Source organism: Ursus arctos, unplaced genomic scaffold, assembly GCF_023065955.2.
Source record: "Ursus arctos isolate Adak ecotype North America unplaced genomic scaffold, UrsArc2.0 scaffold_26, whole genome shotgun sequence".
NCBI classification, from domain to species: domain Eukaryota; kingdom Metazoa; phylum Chordata; class Mammalia; order Carnivora; family Ursidae; genus Ursus; species Ursus arctos.
Window position 1 is genome coordinate 36,513,796 of NW_026622941.1, and position 18,647 is coordinate 36,532,442.

General features: G+C 38.5%; 1 long non-coding RNA gene across 2 annotated transcripts in view; it reads right to left on the reverse strand.

The window, feature by feature from the left end:
• LOC113257710 (uncharacterized) overlaps positions 1-18,647 on the reverse strand; it is a 319,690-nt gene that overhangs the window by 51,483 nt on the left and 249,560 nt on the right. For both annotated transcript variants that reach the window (XR_008955934.1, XR_008955933.1), the window contains exon 5: positions 99-190. This is a non-coding gene — a long non-coding RNA (uncharacterized LOC113257710). The remainder of the gene's footprint in view (positions 1-98; positions 191-18,647) is intronic.

Genomic DNA, 18,647 nt, shown 5'->3' on the forward strand with positions numbered 1-18,647 from the left:
TGGGGAAAACTCTTTCAAGCTGGTGAAATAAGTGCAAAGGCCCTGGGGCAGGAGTGAGCTTATTGTTACAGAGCCTATGTCTTCTACCTTTTTCTTACCTTGAACGTGGATGATATAGATGTGATGTCTGGAACTTTAAAAACCATCTCGGGACCATGAGGTGATAGGCATAAGATCAAACACCAACATACTAAGGATGGGAGAGAAAAAAAAAAAGAATCTGATTACTTCATGGAATCATTGAATAGCTACACCAATACCACCAACCGTCTACTCAGGATTTCTTGTTCTTTGAGAAAAACTAATCCCTTTTTGTTTAAGACACCGTTAATTAGTTTTTCCATTACTTAGAGCCAAGAATTTTCTTAACAGACGTAACGTTGTACAATGTGGTAAGGATTACTAAACTTTGAAGGTTTTTAATCTGAGGAATGACAAAGTTCTGATTTAAGTTTTTAAAAGAACATTCTGTGAAATGAAGAATTGTAGAAAACATTGTCATGGAATTCAGAAATAGATTGCTTAAGGCTTTGTATGCTATGATGAGCCCAAATTTTATTCTAAATATAACAGGAAGCTATTATAAGAAATGCCAAAACTTCTTTGTATTTTTTAGAGGATCTCTTTGGTTGTAGAGTTAGGAGGTCAATTAAAAGGTAATTACAGTAGCCAGGAAAAATATGATGGTGATTGACAAGGGTGATATCAGTAAAGATGGATAAAATTGGAGGGAAAGAACACTGACTACTACTAGAAGGAGAGAAACCTGTTAGCTATAATAATCATCAGGGGGAAGGATAAGGTAGCCCAATGGACTGGGAAACATTTGGGTTGTAGTCTTGAATGGACTTGCTGATGAATTGAACATGCGATGAAGAGAGGGCAAGACAGGAGTTAAGAACATTTTTTGCCTGAGCAATACGCGGATGGAGATGATATTGTTTAGGAGAGGTAGGTATAAAATTAAGAGTTCTGTTTTCATCACGTATAAGTTTCAGATTTTAATATGGAGGAGGAGGAGAGGGCTCAGAAGGAACTATCATGAGAAAGGAAAGCTACAATTGTGTGTTACCGTGGAAAGCAAGAGAAATGTTTCAGGCAGGAGGCAGGGGTCATCCATTTCAAATGCTGACAGGTCAAGAAAGGGAAAAAAAGAGGAAATTTGGATTTGTCAAAGTGATAAACCTTGAAAACACAGTTTCAGTGGATTTAATGTCAGAAGTCCCATTCAAGTCGGGTGTAAAAATCATTAGCCATAAAAAGGAAGAGACGGTGATCACAAACAATTATAATGGGGGGAGCTGGGCAAAACACCTGTACTTCCCTGGAGGACTACATTCTTTCCACTGGCTTTTTTTTTTTTTTTTAAGGTTTTTTCCCTGCTGTTTCCCTTTGCGCTACGTGGTCCTCCGTGGTAGGGTCCAAAGCCCAGTGAGAAGCGGTCTGGGAGCTGTGGGTGTGGTGGCCCAGGACAAGGAACACACACTGTTCTTCCTCTTGCTGCTTTTCTAATTGCACACCAGCGCTGAACGTTATCTGATCACAGTCAAAAATTCGGAATTTTCTGACTCTATTGTATGTCAAATCTTCAGCCTAGCATCACCTTCGTTTCATTCTTTAATTTACTTAGTTTCTCAAAAGCAGCAGAGAACGAGTTGTATTTGTGTCAGTTTATTTTAATGTATAATGAGTGATTCAAATGATTGCACATCGCACATTCAAATGTTGTTGAATGTGTAATCATTTAAATGAGCACAGGTGCCACGCTCCCGTGTGCGCCTGGAAAAACCACCCTCTGAGCTTCATGTGGAAAGATGATGATGTACTTGGCTGTACGAAGCTCGTACCTTAATTTCTTTTTAATTTTGTTCTTCCTCAACTGCTTTGTTTTTTCCAGCCAGTAAAACAGGCTGAGCCCTGGGAGTTGGCGGGTAGATATCTGGCCCACCAGCTAACCTGAAACCATTCTCAAACACACACGAAACAGCAAGCTTGCAACTGTACAGCAGATTTTTAACTTGGGGGGGGGGTTGAAAATTCTTTAATCTGTGCACTTTAAAATGGCGTTTTCAGGAAGGTATGAAACCCTGGAAACAAGGATGAAGGAAATTAAATTATCCTCTCGGATGACGCTCCCGTGAGGTCAGAATAATGGCACTATAAGTTCTTTTATGTCACTCCTGACAGTTTCATATCAATCCTCCAAGGCAAGCTAATGTAATCAGCTCTGGCACGTTCTACTGTCGTGCCGACTGCTATGGCGTTCCTAACACGACTGCGTTATTTCGTAATTAACTTACCTTTTCTTTTCCAGATAGGAACTACACCTAGTAAAATGAAGGCGCCTGGAGTTTCTCTGAATACGCCCCTGAACTGTTCATACACACCCACCACTAAATCACAGTCGAAGCTCAGACGTAGGACACAATTCATTCTTACTCCCTAACCTGTTCCAGTCACTATGGGGAAGTCAGGGGTCTTTGTACGTGACCATCACTAAGTATCGTCACAGACATTCTTCACCACTAGTCACTCGTTCCACCTGAATATGTGTTAAGAATCAGCTGAGAAACCAGGGCTTCTGAAAATGAGGTATGTGGACCACTGTCACTGGACTCACCTGAAGGGCTTATTAAAAAGTATTGATTCCTGCTTGCTACCCCCAGAGATGATTGGAGGGAGCTGTGGCATCTGCATTTTTAATAGGCACTCCAAGGGTATGTATGCCCTCTCATGCTTAGAAGCCAATGAATTAAACTATTTTTCTATGAGCTGTTTTTCGTATAGTTACCACTTGCTTGCCATTTAGACATTTCCAGTGTGTGTGTGTGTGTGTGTGTGTGTGAGTAATACTGGATCCTATGACATCACAATTAGGATGGGTCACTAGGTGCCCAGCCAACACCCTCTTTCTTGGCAATGCTGCTTTTGTAGACTCTGAAAAAGTAAGTCATGCATTTAGTGGTCATGGTGCCATCACACTCATCAAAACTGATTAGACATGGGCTGGACAGCTGACCCAAGCGGAGTCAATTAGAGCCTGTGTCTTAATTTAAACTGAGATCGCAGACTGTAGCAATTAGTGGTACTCCCTGGAACTGGAGAGTCACGTAGACCCTCAAGGCTGGGACTTTGGGAACTGCGTAGATGAGCACACTCAGAGAACCCGATCACAGTAAAAAGCAGAGGGTAAAGCAGCTGTCTCAAAAGAGGTAGAAATGAAATACACTGTGGAAAGAGAGAGGAGCAAAGCACGGGCAAGAGAGAGAGGACCAAGAATGGCAATCCTGGTTCCTGAAGACTTCCCAGCTTATAATTCCGACCTCTCACAATATTCAGCTCTACTTCCAGTTCTTCCATTCCACTTACTTAACCTGATGTTTGTTGGCTGCTCTTTAACCAAATAGCCCCCTGAATTCAACAGGGAGTTTTTGCTTTTCAGTATCCGTGATGAACTAAAAGTTCCTAGTCTATTACCAGGACCTTCCTGCTAAATTAGTAAAAAAAAAAAACAAAAAACAAAAACAACAAAAAAAAAAAAACAACCAAACAAAAAAGCAAAGTAAACTCTCCTGTTTTTCCCCTTGGAAACTGCTCTTTTATGCTGCTAGGCAGAGTACAATTAAAGGCACAAAGCAGAATGTTGAATACGTGGGTTGCAAGGCCACTAGCCAGAGTAGCTGTCTTTCGTTGTTCCCAGCCCTGCCTTTGGAAAAGTTGAGGGAAAAGCTGGCAGGAAAAAGTCCAGTTGCCTTCAAGGGTCATCTATCTGCTTCTAAGCCAACAAACACATCCATATCTTGAAACCCTGTAGCTGAGATCAACTAAAAACAAACCAAAAAGAAAAAAAGAAAAAAGAAGCCCCACAAAACTCTGAAATCTTTGCTTAAAAAATAAACAAAGGGAAAAAGCTGCCAACGTTGACAGCGGCCAACACCTGGCTGGCTGGCTTGCTAATGCAGGGCTGGGAACTCAGGCTTCTGTCCACTTACTGTGTTCATTAAGCAGAGAAGAGTTTTCATTTCCCCTCCAGAAGCAGACTCCGGCGATTGGTAGAAAGGTCTGAGAAGAGTGGCACTCTGCTCTCCCCCATCCACTCTGCTTTTATTCCCCTCTTCCAGTCCTCACTCCACTCCCCTGGCAGCTGTTCCAGAAAAGGGAGCCGGGAGCAGGAGGGCCCCAGGCTGGTCTGTGTAAGAACAGGCTGTGCCAGGTTTTCGGCTGCAATTAATTTTCCAGATAAGCTCTAAACCTCCGAAATGCATTTGAAATTGAAATGCTGATGCAGTCATCAACCACCACAGTACACAGCCATAAATCTTGAGTACAGATAGTTGTTCGTGGGTAATAATGAAGTACAATATACGTTTAATTAGTGTGAGATTTAGGAAATATGCAGCGTAATAAAACAATATTTTAATTAGGGTTGAGGAAACTTGTTTGAATACCATTTATGCAGTACCATCAACGGAGTTCTTATAAAATACACTGAAATCTGCTTCAAGAGGCCCCCCCCCAAAAAAAAATCCAAACAGAAAAGACAAGATCTTAGGCTGTTGAATATTAGTCCCAGGGACAGCACCAGATTAAAACCAAATGCTTGGTGGAGGTGGAGTGATGAGCTGAGGGGAAAAAATGGAATCCCCACATGAAAGCCTCAGCTTGACTGTTAGTAAAAGTCCAGCCTGTCCTCACACCTTATTTTCCTGTGAATTTATGCTCTAACTTCCCTGATTTCCTGTTCAAAACCCATCATCTATTGCCTGGGAATGTCACCTGTAGCCACGTCCAAGGATGCTGTGATTGTTAATGAAGAGTTTCACGAGAGTCCCCGAATCCTGCCTGCAAAGGAGGCAGTAACATAAACCGTCTGTGAAAGAACAGCCTATGGGAGAAAAGCACTGGGTCAGGAAATTTAGATTCTAATCCCAGCCTTGACTGTAAAGTTCTGTGTGACCTTGAGAAAGTCAGTTAACACCTCTGTGGTTCAATCTACTTACGAAAACTGAGGCTAGCTGGGTTTCATCTGGGCAATATTTTATAGATATCAGATAATTTCTACATTATAATGAATGCAAGTAAAAAGTAATGGGAGAAAACAAAATTACATAGCCTCTTCCTCTCTGTATTCATATACATACACCCAAGCACGTAGACACACACAGACATGCACATATAATAACTGGAAAAAACAAGTAGTTTTTTAGCTTATTGGATTGGTTTTTATCTTTTATTTTTTTCAAAGAATTATTTATTTATTTATTTACTTACTTACTTATTTATTTGACAGAGAGAGAGAGAGAGCAAGAGAGCACAAGCAGGGGGAGGAGCAGAGGGAGAGGGAGAAGCAGGGTCCCCACTGAGCAGGGAGTCTGACCCGGGCCTCGATCCTAGGATCCCGGGATCATGACCTGAGCCAAAGGCAGACACTTAACCAACTGAGCCACCCAGGTGCCCTGGTTTTTGTTTATCTTTTAAAGGGAAAATGTAAAGATTCTTTAAAGTCAGGGCACTTAGTATTTAGAAATAGTTTATTTTCTATTGTGAATCAGAAAATGCCCCATGATTTAAAAAGCCACTTTAAAAGGGTAAAAATAATTTTAATATCTGCTGAAGTAAAATGTAGATAATAGAAATTTTTTGAAGCTGTTCTTTTGGAAAAATAGATCTACGTAGATTTTAAATTGGGTTCAAAAGATCAAGTATAAGGTTTTTGTGTGATTTGGGGCAAGTTGATTAACCCTTCTGTGGTTCTGTTTCCTCATTTGCAAAAACACTGCCTTACCAAGAAAGTGTTGAGGAATAACTTGGCCAGACTAACCTCATTTTTTTTCATTTAGAAATGTTATTACATGGATGTAAATAATATTATAGAATTCATATCTGGTACAGTTCTTAAAAGCCACCTACTCTAAATCCTTCCTTTTATAGATAAATAAACTGAAGTTCAGAGAGATTAAGTGACTTGTCCAAGGTCACATAGGTGGCCAGGTCTTGCCTGTCCCTGTGTTTCTGCCCCATCACAGCTGCCTCATGGTGAAGGAGTTAATGCCCCGCCAAACAATAATCAGAGGAGTCTATTCATAGCCACCTGGTACGATTTGTCTCCATTCTGCAGTACTGCATATTTATAAAGATATTGCCAATCTTTTTTTAATATTGAAAATATATCCGGTGATATTACCATTATTTTGACAGTCAGCTAGAAACCCCCGAAAGAGAAATTAACAGCTTATCATTTTAGAACACCTCATAACACTATTAGGAGGAGTGATTTTGACATCTTTATATGATTAGGTGTGGTTTGTTGTAAACACTGCATTTGCTTAGCTAAAATCTATTTTATCCATCCTTGATGTCTGCAGAGAAGCCTCACCAATTTAAGATAAGTTCACGAAACAAGCAAAACAAAAACTGATGGCAAATACAGCGCTCTGGTGTAACACCTAATTAGTATGGGTTTCTTGTAGGGTATGTTTTGCTTGTCCTACCAGCCAAGGGGAAGGACCTTTGACTACAGGTTCATTTAATCCTCAGCTAATATTCGTCTTCTTCTAAATTTGATTTATCTACATTGGGTGAAGTGGATTATAAAGGTGGTTTCCTAGCTTTTGGATTCATATGCCTTGAAAATTCTGCACCTACTCCTGCACTCCACCAAAATTAGGAACATAGATAAGATTCCTAACTTTCAATTTCCCACTAAGAAAAAAAAAACCATAGTTAACCAACTATCACGTCATTTCGAAAAAGAAACAATTTAAACAAAAAAGAGATACTATCATATTCTCAAAATAAAGATGTTTCCAAACTTAATACTCTGACTTTATAAAACACTAATGATTGTGTCCTTATTTTACAATTAAACAGTGAGGATTCCATCACAGAAATCATCCAATAAAATGTATTTCAGATGTGTCATTGATTAAGAGAACTTAAATGTATTGGACAAAATGCATCTACATTATCTGTTTAACTTTCTAGTCCCTTAAACGGAGAGGTCGGTGAATTACCTGTGTTTAATATTTAAAAATGTCTGAGCTGCACCCCAGTCTTCTGGAGGTGAGTCAGAACCTCTACTATCCTTGGTGTAATCTTTTTTTTTTTTTGAAGATTTTATTTATTCATTAGAGGGAGAGAGCAACAGAGAGAGCAGAGTGGGGCAGAGGGAGAGGGAGAAGCAGGGAGCCCGACGTGGGACTCGATCCCAGGATTCTGAGATCATGACCCGAGCCAAAGGCAGACGCTTAACCGATCGAGCCACCCAGGTGCCCCCCTTGGTGTGATCTTATTATGGAATGGCTGCAGTACAAGAAGCCAAGCAAAATCACTCAAGAACATTTGAAGTCTGTGTTGTGATATTCCATTGGTCCAGCCCAACATCAATAAGACAAGAAAATGTTCCTGCTCTTGTGGGAAGCATTGCAAAGTCAACACAGTAAGAGCATAGATGTCTCGTAATTCTATAACAAGGTATGAGATAAAGAATTGGAACATAATCCAATATACTTCAGCTATAATATCTTCAAATGTGCCATATTCACAAATAACGATGGTCTAACCTCATCATCCAAGCAAGTAGGCAAGATTTCTATTCTTCCAAATAACAATTTCCTTAGGAGTATTTCCAGAGAAACGTACACATGCTAGCAGTCCTACTGTTTGATTTCCATCCTACAAAGTAGGTGGTCTGTCACATTTTATATCAAGAACAAAGTTTGCTTTTTGTTTTTCCTTTTAATAATTTTAATGTTAAGTCCTTGTTAATATGCATTGTACCATCTTATCATTTAGACGAAAAACTTCTCAAGGGCGGACTTGTCATAGATCTGCTGTGTAGAACATAACAGCAATTTATGCACCTGTTTTACTTCATTGCCTAGGGCTGTGGTTCATTAAATTCGACTCTCAGAGAGTAGAGCCTGGGCACTGGTATTTTTTAAAATCACCTCCAGGTGATTCAAAAGTGTAGCCAGGGTTGAGAACCATTGGCCAGGGCCTTTGACCCATGCATGAATAAAAATACCACAAAGAAGTTGTACTCATGCCAAATCCCCTGTGCAAGAAAAAGCTACATAGCTAGTGTGCAAATAGGTAGGTTGTAAAATTTCCTCTGGGGCCCACTCAGACCAGAAGCACCACCTGGGAACCTGCGAGAAAGGCAGACTCTTGGGCCTCTCCGCAGACCAACTGAATCAGGAAACTTCACTTTAAAAAGATCCCAGGTGATTCATATTTATGTTGAAGTCTGAGAAGCAGTGCTAAAAATCCTAAATCCTAACTAGGCAAGACAAATCAGTCTCCCCGTAGAAAACTTTCTTCTTATCAGGTTCCTAAGATTCAAATCCAAGATTCATCATTAAGAATGTTGCAGGTGAATTAATTACTATAGTGATATATATATATATATATATATATGTTTATATATATGTTTATATATATATGTTTATATATATGTTTATATATATATAGAGAGATACATATATATGTATGTGTGTGTAATGAAATACAGTATAGTGTAATGTAATATAACGTATAACGTAATTTATCTTCCTTTCCAAATAAATTTATTTGCAGAGACAGAAACCTTAAATTGCGTTAGGAATAAAAAGAGCAGCATCAACTATCCATAACTGCCCTGTATTTCATCGCCATTTTTTTTTCATTGTAGTGGAAATAAAATAGATACAATCTGGTTCTTGGCTTCAGGCTACTTACCTAATAAGGGATACTGACAAGTAAATAATTAACCAGAACTTAATGCACTCTAAAATCCTAAACTAGAAGTACAGCAATGTGCTGGACAAACATTAATGTGCATGACAATCACCTGGAAGTTTTGTTCAACTACAGATTGTCCCCCCACCCATCCCAGCATTCCAGGTTTTCAGTGAGTCTATGGTGAGACCTAAGAATTTTCGTATCAAACAGGTTGCTGCTTTGCTCCTGGTCAGGGACCATACTTTGGGAACCACTGGGCTATGGGAACAGAGTAAAAAGAACAGAATGCTGGGATTCTTCTGGATAGCAAAGGATGAGCCAAACATTAACAGGCAGGGAAGAAAGAAAAGTGCATTCCTGCTTGGCACCACAACCAGAGTGGGGCATATCTGAGCATCTGACATGCTGGGGAAGTCGGCTATGATAGGAGGTCAGAATACATGAATTGAAAGATAGATAAGACTAGAAAGATAGGTCGGGGCCAACTCATGGGCGATCTAGGACAGCAGCAAAGGAACTTAATGTTTATTCCGTGGGCACTGAGAAGTAATAGAGGGTATGTGAGGGTAAAAAAACATTTTTCTCGAGACATGATCCAAATTTTACTTTAAGATAGTACTCCAGGGAGCAGTGAGAAGGATGGTGTGGGGAAGCAAGAGAATAGAAGTCAGGAGGGCAGGGAAGAGGCTATCCCAATGATCAAGGAGAATGATCCATGAATAGGGCCTTTGCTAGAATACCTGGTGACCTCCACACTTCTGGGAAGCACTAGAAGAGCCTGTGATTAGATAGTGGCAGAGAAGGAGAGGCATTCATTTATTTAACACACATATATTGAACTCTTATTGTATTCCAAGCACTGTGCTAGGCACAGAGGAACAACGATGAAGGAGAAAAAGTTCTTACCCCCATGGAGCTCTTGGGCTAGCAGGGAAAACAGACAAGGCAATTAAGAAGGTCAGCAAAGAAGAGACTATGGAGCAATATGTGTGTGATGTCAGAGCAGGGCTTAGGGACCAGTTGCCTCACCAGTCTGGGGAATGAAGGAAGGCTTCCTGGAGGAAAAGACACTTTTAAACCTAAATTCCTCGATGACCAAAATGCTTACCAAGGCCTACAAGACTCTACATAATCTGGGCCATTCCTTTATTTTCAGCTTACTCTAAGCCAATGTCTCTCTTACTCTTCATGTTCTAGAACTAGGTCCCCTTCAATTCTTTTTAGCCTCAGGACCTTTGTACATGCTTTCTCCTTGGCTTAGAATTTTCTTATCTCTCTTACCTAAAGAATAATTTTCATCCTATGACAGTCAGCTTAAATATTCTTCCCACAATGTTTTTCCCTGTGTTTCCAAGATGAGATGAATACCCCCATTTTACTCCCTGAAATCTTCCTGCATTTCAGCTTATAACTTATCACAATAGCAATTATTTGAGGATTACTTGTTTAATGCCAGTATCCCTTCTTAGATTATAAGGTCTGTTGGACAGGATTATGTCTTTTCATTATCTGTATTCTGAACAAGTAACACAGTATCCGGAATATGATAAATACTCAGCATTTCATTCTGTAAACAAAAACCAAGAATTAAAGACTAAAAAGGAACAGTCGGGCAGAGGGAGTAAGAGAGTAAAGAATAGCAGGTGTGGAGACCCTGAGGTTGAACAGAACATTACTCAGTAAAGGAACTGAAAGGAGACCAGTATGGTTGGGTTCTAGGTAGACAGAGGTAAGAGATGGGCCTGAAGAGGCGGTCAATGGGAAGACACTTAAGGGTTCAAAACTAGGGAATCTCTCACCGGATCTATGTTTTTAAAAGTCTACTCTGGCTGCTTTATGGAGAGTAATTTCAGGGGAGCAAGAGTGAATAATGACATCTCTGGATGGCTCTTCCTGGAGTCCAAGTGCTAGTAACGTAGGGTATGGAGGTGGTGGTAGAAAGCAAAATGTAAGGATACTCAGGCAAGATATTTAGGAGCTAGAACTGATGGAGGTCAGTGGTAAATTAAATGTCGGGATAAAGGAGAGGAAAGGCTGTCACAGTTGACATGTAGATTTTTGGCTTGTAGAGATTATCAGCACCTTTTACTAAAGGTGGGAACAGTGAAACCCCCGGGTCATGTAGAGCTTCTCCCGGCAATGACAGAGTCCTTCTAAAAGCACAGATGCTGAGACTTCAGGGGCAAACCTAGAGCCAAACAACTTTAAAGACCATCAGAGGGACTTTAGAGATGAATCTAGAGACCAATCCAGAATATGTATATTCATATTATTTTTGTGTATATACATAGTATATATATATTATGTATATATATTCACATTGAACAAATAAACCCAATAAAAATTATTTGAAAAAACAGTTCTGCTGCTAAAAATGCCTGACCACCACTGCTGTGCCATGGTGCCAATGCCCCTACACCTCAGTATACTGGCAGGTGATTGACAATCCCAATCTGGTTAGTGCAGTGTATCAGTGTGATTATAGATTTCTTTTCTATATCCAGAAGTGGACATTTTTCTTCCAAATCTGAGGTTGGCAAAATTTTTCTGTAAAGGGCCAGACAGTAAATACTTTAGGCTTTGTAGATGATATGGTCTCTATGGCAACTATCCAACTTGGTCATTGTAGCTCAAAACCAGCTACAGAGTGTGTGTGAACAAATGAACATCGGCTCAGACTTTACATCTACAGCATTTGGCTCATAGACTGGAGTTTGTGGACTTCTAAACAAGGGACTTTTGCACAGAGACATGGAATCACAAAGGAGAGGTAAAGAAAAGCAAGCTTTCATGCCACGTCCTGGTCTCATGCAATCCAGTGAGGAAAAGGGGAGAAGATTCCCAGCCAAGAAGAGGAATGAAAGTTTCTCATGATCCCAGGCAGTTGTGAGGTCCTGAACCAGAAGTGAAGGGGAAATCATTCCATGTTGTCTGCTTGGGAGCAGCAGATCTCAGGGGCCTGAAAATGGAATGCCTCAGGCCACCAGGTGCAGTTCTGATTTATATTCTTATTCTTACTCAGGACCCAGGTACATCAAGTGAGCCAGGCATAGTCACTCACCATTTCGTTTTAGACATAAAGTTAAATGTCAATGACATTCTTAGTTATCAAGCATAACTTTGGTACCTAAATTCTAACCACTGTATTATCAACAGGCTGGGTAAACTAGCCTCATATAAAAGACCTATAGGCTTCAGGGACAATATAAAGATTAAAGAAATGTAGTATCATTATGTGGCATTTGCTTAATGAACGGCAAGTTGTCTCTAAACTGATTTCCTTGGGCCTCCCAGGAAAACCTGTAAACTCAAAAGATTGTTCCACAGACTAAGAATATGTACATCATCAGAGCTGGAGGTACATATTACCATATATGCACATCAATGCTTTTTTTAAGAAATAAATTATAATTGTATATACACACACACACACACACACACACACACACACACACATAAGTGTTTACCTCCAAGTGTTTAACTTCTAGACTATGAACTGTGTGAGGCTAAGGATCTTACTCATCTCTGAATTATCAATATCTACTATAATTACTATCATATAGATGAGGCCTAATAAATGTGGTCTGAATGAGTTAATAAAAAGATCAAATATTATTAAAATTGTTAATGGGGGGGGAAGCAATGTACGCTTTTGTTCCAAAATACAAAATCTTATCTTCAAACAGACACTGAGAAATACACTTCGTGCATGCACCACTCTGTCAGAATACTACTCGGGAGACTATGGAAGTCTGTGACGAAACAAAGGCATAGAGTTTCTTGCTTACTTATCTGAGAACCAAGAAGGATTTTCCTCATTGGATACCCCTGGGGAAACACTTCTGGATCTGCTTACTCAACAGCCATTCCCAGCCCACTTCTCTCTTGCCACCTTCTACAGCACAGGCTGAAAAATGTAAAGACTCAATTTCTCGGTCTCCTCTGTAGCAAAGAAGGCCATGTGACCATACTATGGCCAGTGAGTTGTAACTTGAAGTCTCCCAGCACTTTTCTGATAAAGAGTCTGATAATTGGAACCAACTCTCCTCTTCTTTCTGCTTTGAATATGGAACAGCAGGAACCAATTCGCAACCACGAGGGTAAGGCCAGAAGAATGGCCACACGCCTTCTGGCATTACTGAGCTGCTGAACCCTTGCCTGAACCTTTCTACCTCTAGATTTCCTATATGAGAAAAAGTAACTAAATATATTAAACTCTGGATAGACAATATTCTTTGTCTTGCAAATGAACATACTCCTAACTGATAAAAAACCTATTTTGCAAAATAAAAACTCTTAAGCACCACTTAAGTAATGTCCATATGTTAGAACTCAGTCACTAAATATTACCTTATTGCTTTCTGTTTAATTAAAAGTTATTTGAAGGTCCTTTTGAAACTTCTGGTCCCCCAGGTCTATAGCAATTTAAACCACTGCCATTCACTGCTCCTTTCGCACTTTTTTTGCACTCAATTCTGAGCACTAATCTCTCAAAGAAATCTTAGTTTCTTCTACTCAATTCTCTGAAGCACAAATACATTAATATTCTATCATTTGTTTCTCTCTTTAAAAATGTGGATTTCTTTTGTTCAAATTATGACATATTTCCAAAAAGATATAAGGTTACTTATATCAGAAGACTTATACAGAAAAGTGACATCAGCCAGACGGCAGACTAGAGTAGGGCAGACCCTACTCTCCCACAGAAACACCAAATATACAACAAGTTACAGACAAAAGTAGCTTTGTGAGAATTCTAGAAATCTGTTAAAAAGTTGTAGCAAACGAGTGAATAACTAATCAAGAAAGTCACACCCAAAAGGGTAGGAAATTTCAGGGTGTTTCTGCCAATCCTTGCCCCATTTCCTCCCCAGTGCACTGAGGCTGGAAAATGCCCATTTGCTGGTTTCTCCCTTGGAACAGAAAGAAAAAAGTGGAACTTGCTTGTAAAATTTTGACCTCTCTGGGGGATGCCTGGGGGACTAATTTCTGTCTCACCTTGCTAGGACACAGATTCGGATGGTGGCATAGTTTGGATATCAGGTTGGAAACCTCCATAAGCAATGTTGGGCACTGTGACACACGAGAGCTGCAGGAAGGCTGCAGACCTGTGGACACCTGGGTCAAGAGTTTATGGGCAGAGGAATACAACAGACACCTATGTCCTTGAGAAGAAGAGCAGGGGTGAGACTCATAGGAAATTAAGACATCTAAAAGCAAACATGTATACAGAGAAATTGGGGGGAAAGCACACACACAGGACTAGGGATGACACATCCTCAGAAAAGGCTTAAGAGGATCTTGAGACTTCACACTAAACTAATTAATGAAGATTTACCCCTGCACAGACCCAATCCACAAAAACCTAGGGGCTGTTCTTTTCAAATGCCCAATTTTCAATTTTCAACAAAAGATCACAAAGCATACGAAGAAACAGGGAAACATGGCCAACTCAAAAGAAAAATAATACTCTGGAAACTGAAAATTACCATAGGCCTCAGACTTATCCCACAAAAACATTAAAATAAATGTCCTTAGAATGCCCAATGAGCTAAAGGAAAACATGACAGACAAACAACATCAGGAAAATGATAAAGGAACAAAATGAGAATATCAACAAAGAGAAATTATTGAAAAGAGCCAAACAAATTCTAGAGCTGAAAAACATAATAACAGAATTGAAAAATTCAATAGAAATTTTCGACAGAAGACTTGAAAAGACAGAAGAAAGAATAAGCAACTTTGAAGGCAAGTCATTTGAAATAATCAAGTCTGAGGAGAAAAAAGAATGAAGTGAAGAGAAGCTAGGGTCTTATGGACACTGTCAGGTGGACCTACACTAAGACAGTGGTCAGAAGAACAAGAGAAAAAGTGGAGAACATATCTGAAGAAATAATAATTAGAAAGTCCCCAAATTTGAGGAATAACGTAGACACACAAATACAAAAATTTCAACAAACTCCAAATAGGGAAATCCAGAGACCCACACCAAGACTCATTATGATCAAACTGTTGAAAGTCAAAGGATTTTAAAAATATCAAAAGAAAAGCAACTCATCATGTAAAAATTTATCCTCAATAACATTATCAGTGGCTATCTCAGCAGGAACATTGCAGGCCAGAAGACAGTAGGGTGATACATTTAAACTGCTAAAAGAAAAAAAAACATTCACTGAGAATACCATCCTTGGAAAATGAGGGAGAAATTAAGACATTGCCAGATAAACAAAAACTGAAGTAGTTCATTACCACCAGACCTGTCCTACAAGAAATGCTAAAGGGAGTCCTTCAGATTGAAATGAATGGACACTAGATAGTTATTCAGAGCCATACAAAAAGGTCATTTTTTGATAAAAATAAATACATGGACATGGGTACCAGGGGTCTCAGTTGGTTGAGCATCTGACTCTTGATTTGGCTCAGGTCATGATCTCAGGGTCCTGGGATTGAGCCCCATGTCAGGCTCCATGCTCAGTACAGAGTCTGACTGAGATTCTTTCTCTCCTCTGCCTCTCCCCACACGTTCTCTCTCAAATAAATAAATAAAATCTTTAAAAAAATTTTTAAATACATGGACAAATATAAATAATGTATATTGTATTTTTGATTCACAGCTCCACTTTTATTCTGTTATAGGATTTAAAGGCAAAAGCTTAAAATGTATTATAAATCTCTGTTAATGGGCACACAATATATAAAGATGTAATTGGTTATATCAATCAAAAACAAAGTCAAGTGCAGAGATATAAAGTAGAGTTTTTGCATTTAACTGAACTTGAGTTAGTAAGAGTTTAAAATAAATTACTATAATTTTAGGATGTTTTATGTAATCCCTTTGGCAACCAGAAAAAATATCTATAGAACACAACACACACAAACACACACACACAAAGAGAAGAGAATCAAAATGTGTCACTACAAAAAGCCAACAAAATAAAAGGGAACATAAGTCAGACAGAGGAAGACAAAAACTATATTATTTCTCTTATATGTGGAATCTAAAAAAAAAAAGTGAACAGACAAACAAACAAACAAAAAGCAAAAACAGACCCATAAACACAGAGAGCAGATGGTTGTCAGAGAGGAGGTGTGTAGGAGATGGGCAAATGGGTGAAGGGGAGTGGGAAGTACAGGCTTCCAGTTATGGAAGGAATAATTCACAGGGATAAAAGGCCCAGCATAGGGAATTAGCCAACGGTATTCTAATAGCACTGCAACAGACAGTAACTATAGCATAATGTATAGACTTGTGCTAAATATAGCATAATGTGTAGACTTGTCAAATCACTATGGTATACATCTGAAATGAATGTAACATTGCATGTCAAGTATACTTTAATTAAAAAAAGAAAAATAATCATGACAATAAAATAATATCACTTAGAAAGAAAAGGAAAGCAGTTATGGAGGAAATGAGGGACATAAAGCTATAAGACATACAGAAAACAAATAACAAAAAGCCAATAGTCTTCCCAGATCAGTAATAATCTAAATGTAAATGGATTTAACTCCCCAATCAAAAGACATAGATTAGGAAAAAGAAATTTAAAAATAGGATTCAACTATATGCGGTTGACAAGAGACTCACTTCAGATTTAGGACATGCATAGGTTGAAAGTAAAGGGATAGAAAAAAATATTCCATATAAATGGTAACAAAAATTGGGCAGGGGTGGCTGTACTAGTATCAAAGACTTTAAGTCAAAACCTGTTATAAGACACAAAGATGGACATTGTATAATGATGAAAGTATCTATTTACCAAGGAATAAGTTATACAAATATATGCAACAGACATCAGAGCTCCTAAATATATGAAACAAACATTGACAAAATTGAAGGGTGAAACAGAAAGCTCTATAATAATAATAGGATACCAATAACACATTATCAATAATAGAACAACCACACGGAAGATCGATAATAGAGAACTCAAACAACATTATAGACCAATTAGACCTAACAGGCATATACAGAACACTCCACCCAATAGCAAGATACACACTTTTCTCAAGTGCACATGGAACATTCTCCAGATTAGACTATATATTGGGCCACAAAAATGTCTTAATAAATTTTAAAAGTTGATTATATAAATGATATTTCCAATTAAAATGCAGTGAAAATATACATTATTAGCAGAATGAAAACTGGAAAATGCAAGAATATTTTGAAATTAAACAACACACTTTTTTTTTTTTTAGAGAGAGTGGTAGAGGGCATGAGTAGAGAGGGGCAGAGGGATAGGGAAAGAGAGAATCTTAGGCAGACTCCATGTTCAGCACAGAGTCCAACACGGGGCTTGATCTCATGACCCTGAGGTCATGACTGGAGCTGACATCAAGAGTTGGACACTTAACGGACTGAGCCACTCAAGTACTCCTAAACAACACACTCTCAAACAACCATTGAGTCATAGTAGAAGTCACAAAAAAATATAGAAAATTGAGGCAAGTGAAAATGAAAATATATTGAACTTAGGGATTCAGCAAAAGCAGTGCTAGGTGGGAAATTTGTAGTTGTAAATGCTAATTTTAAAAAAGAAGAAAGATCTCAAAATAACAACTTAACTTTACACCTTAAGGAACTGAAAAAGAACAAACCAAACACAAAGAGAGCAGAAGGAAGAAAATAATAAAGATTCAACAAGAGATAAACAAAATAGAGAATACAAAAGCTACAGAAAAATATTAGTGAAACCAACAATTGGTTCATTGAAAACGTAAACAAATTTGGCAAGCCTTTAGCTAGATTGACTATGAAAAAAAGAGAAGACTCAAATAAACTAAAATTATAAGTGAAGGGGATATTACAAGATTTTACAGAAATAAAAAGTATTACAATAGAGTACTATGAACAATTGTATACCAAGAAAATCCCACATGAAATGGACAAATTCCTAGAAACATGAAATGTACCAAGACTAAATCATAGACAGACAGAAAATCTGGACATAAAACTATAGAAGATTGAATCAATAATCAAAAACCTTCCAGTAAAGAAAAGTCCAGGACCAGAAAACTTCACTTGTGAAATCTACCAAATATTTAAGGAAGAATTAACACCAATTTTCCTCAAGCTCTTCCCCAAAGTTGAAGAGGAGGGAATACTTCCAAACTCATTTTATGATGCCAGCATTACACTGCTATCAAACCCCAACAAATACACTGCAAGACAAGAAAACTGCAGACCAATATCCCTGAGGAATCTTGCTGCTAAAATCCTCAAGAAAATACTGGCAGATAGAATACAACAGCACATAAAAGGATTATACATCATGATTAAGTGGGATTTATTCCTGGAATTCAAGGATGGTTCAGCATACAAATATCAAACAATGTAATACAACAGATAATGTAATACACATTAACAGAATGAAGGGCAAAAACAACAACAAAAAAACAAAAAGCCAAGGCCCCAAAACCATGATCATCTCAAATGATGCAGAAAAAGCACTGGACAAAATTTAACACCATTTCATGATATAAACACTCAACAAACTAGGAATAGAAGGTGATCGCCTCAACATAGTAAAGGTCATATGTAAAAAGCCCACCGCTAACATCAGCGGTGAAAGACTGAGAGCTTTCCCTCTAAGATCAGGAATTAGACAAGGGACATATTTTCATCCTTTCATTCAACATAGTACTGAAAATCTCAACCAGCGCAATTAGTCAAGAAAAAGCAATGAAAGACATCCAAACTGGAAAGGAAGAAGTGAAATTATCTCTGTTCACAGACAGCATAATTTTATATGTAGAAAACCCTAAAAACCGCACGTGCATGCACACACACACACACACACACACACACACACACACAATCTGATAGAATAAACTAATTTAGCAAATTCACAGTATACAAGATCAACATGTAAAAATCAGTTGCATTTCTATGCACTAATGAACAATTTAAAAAGAAATGAAGA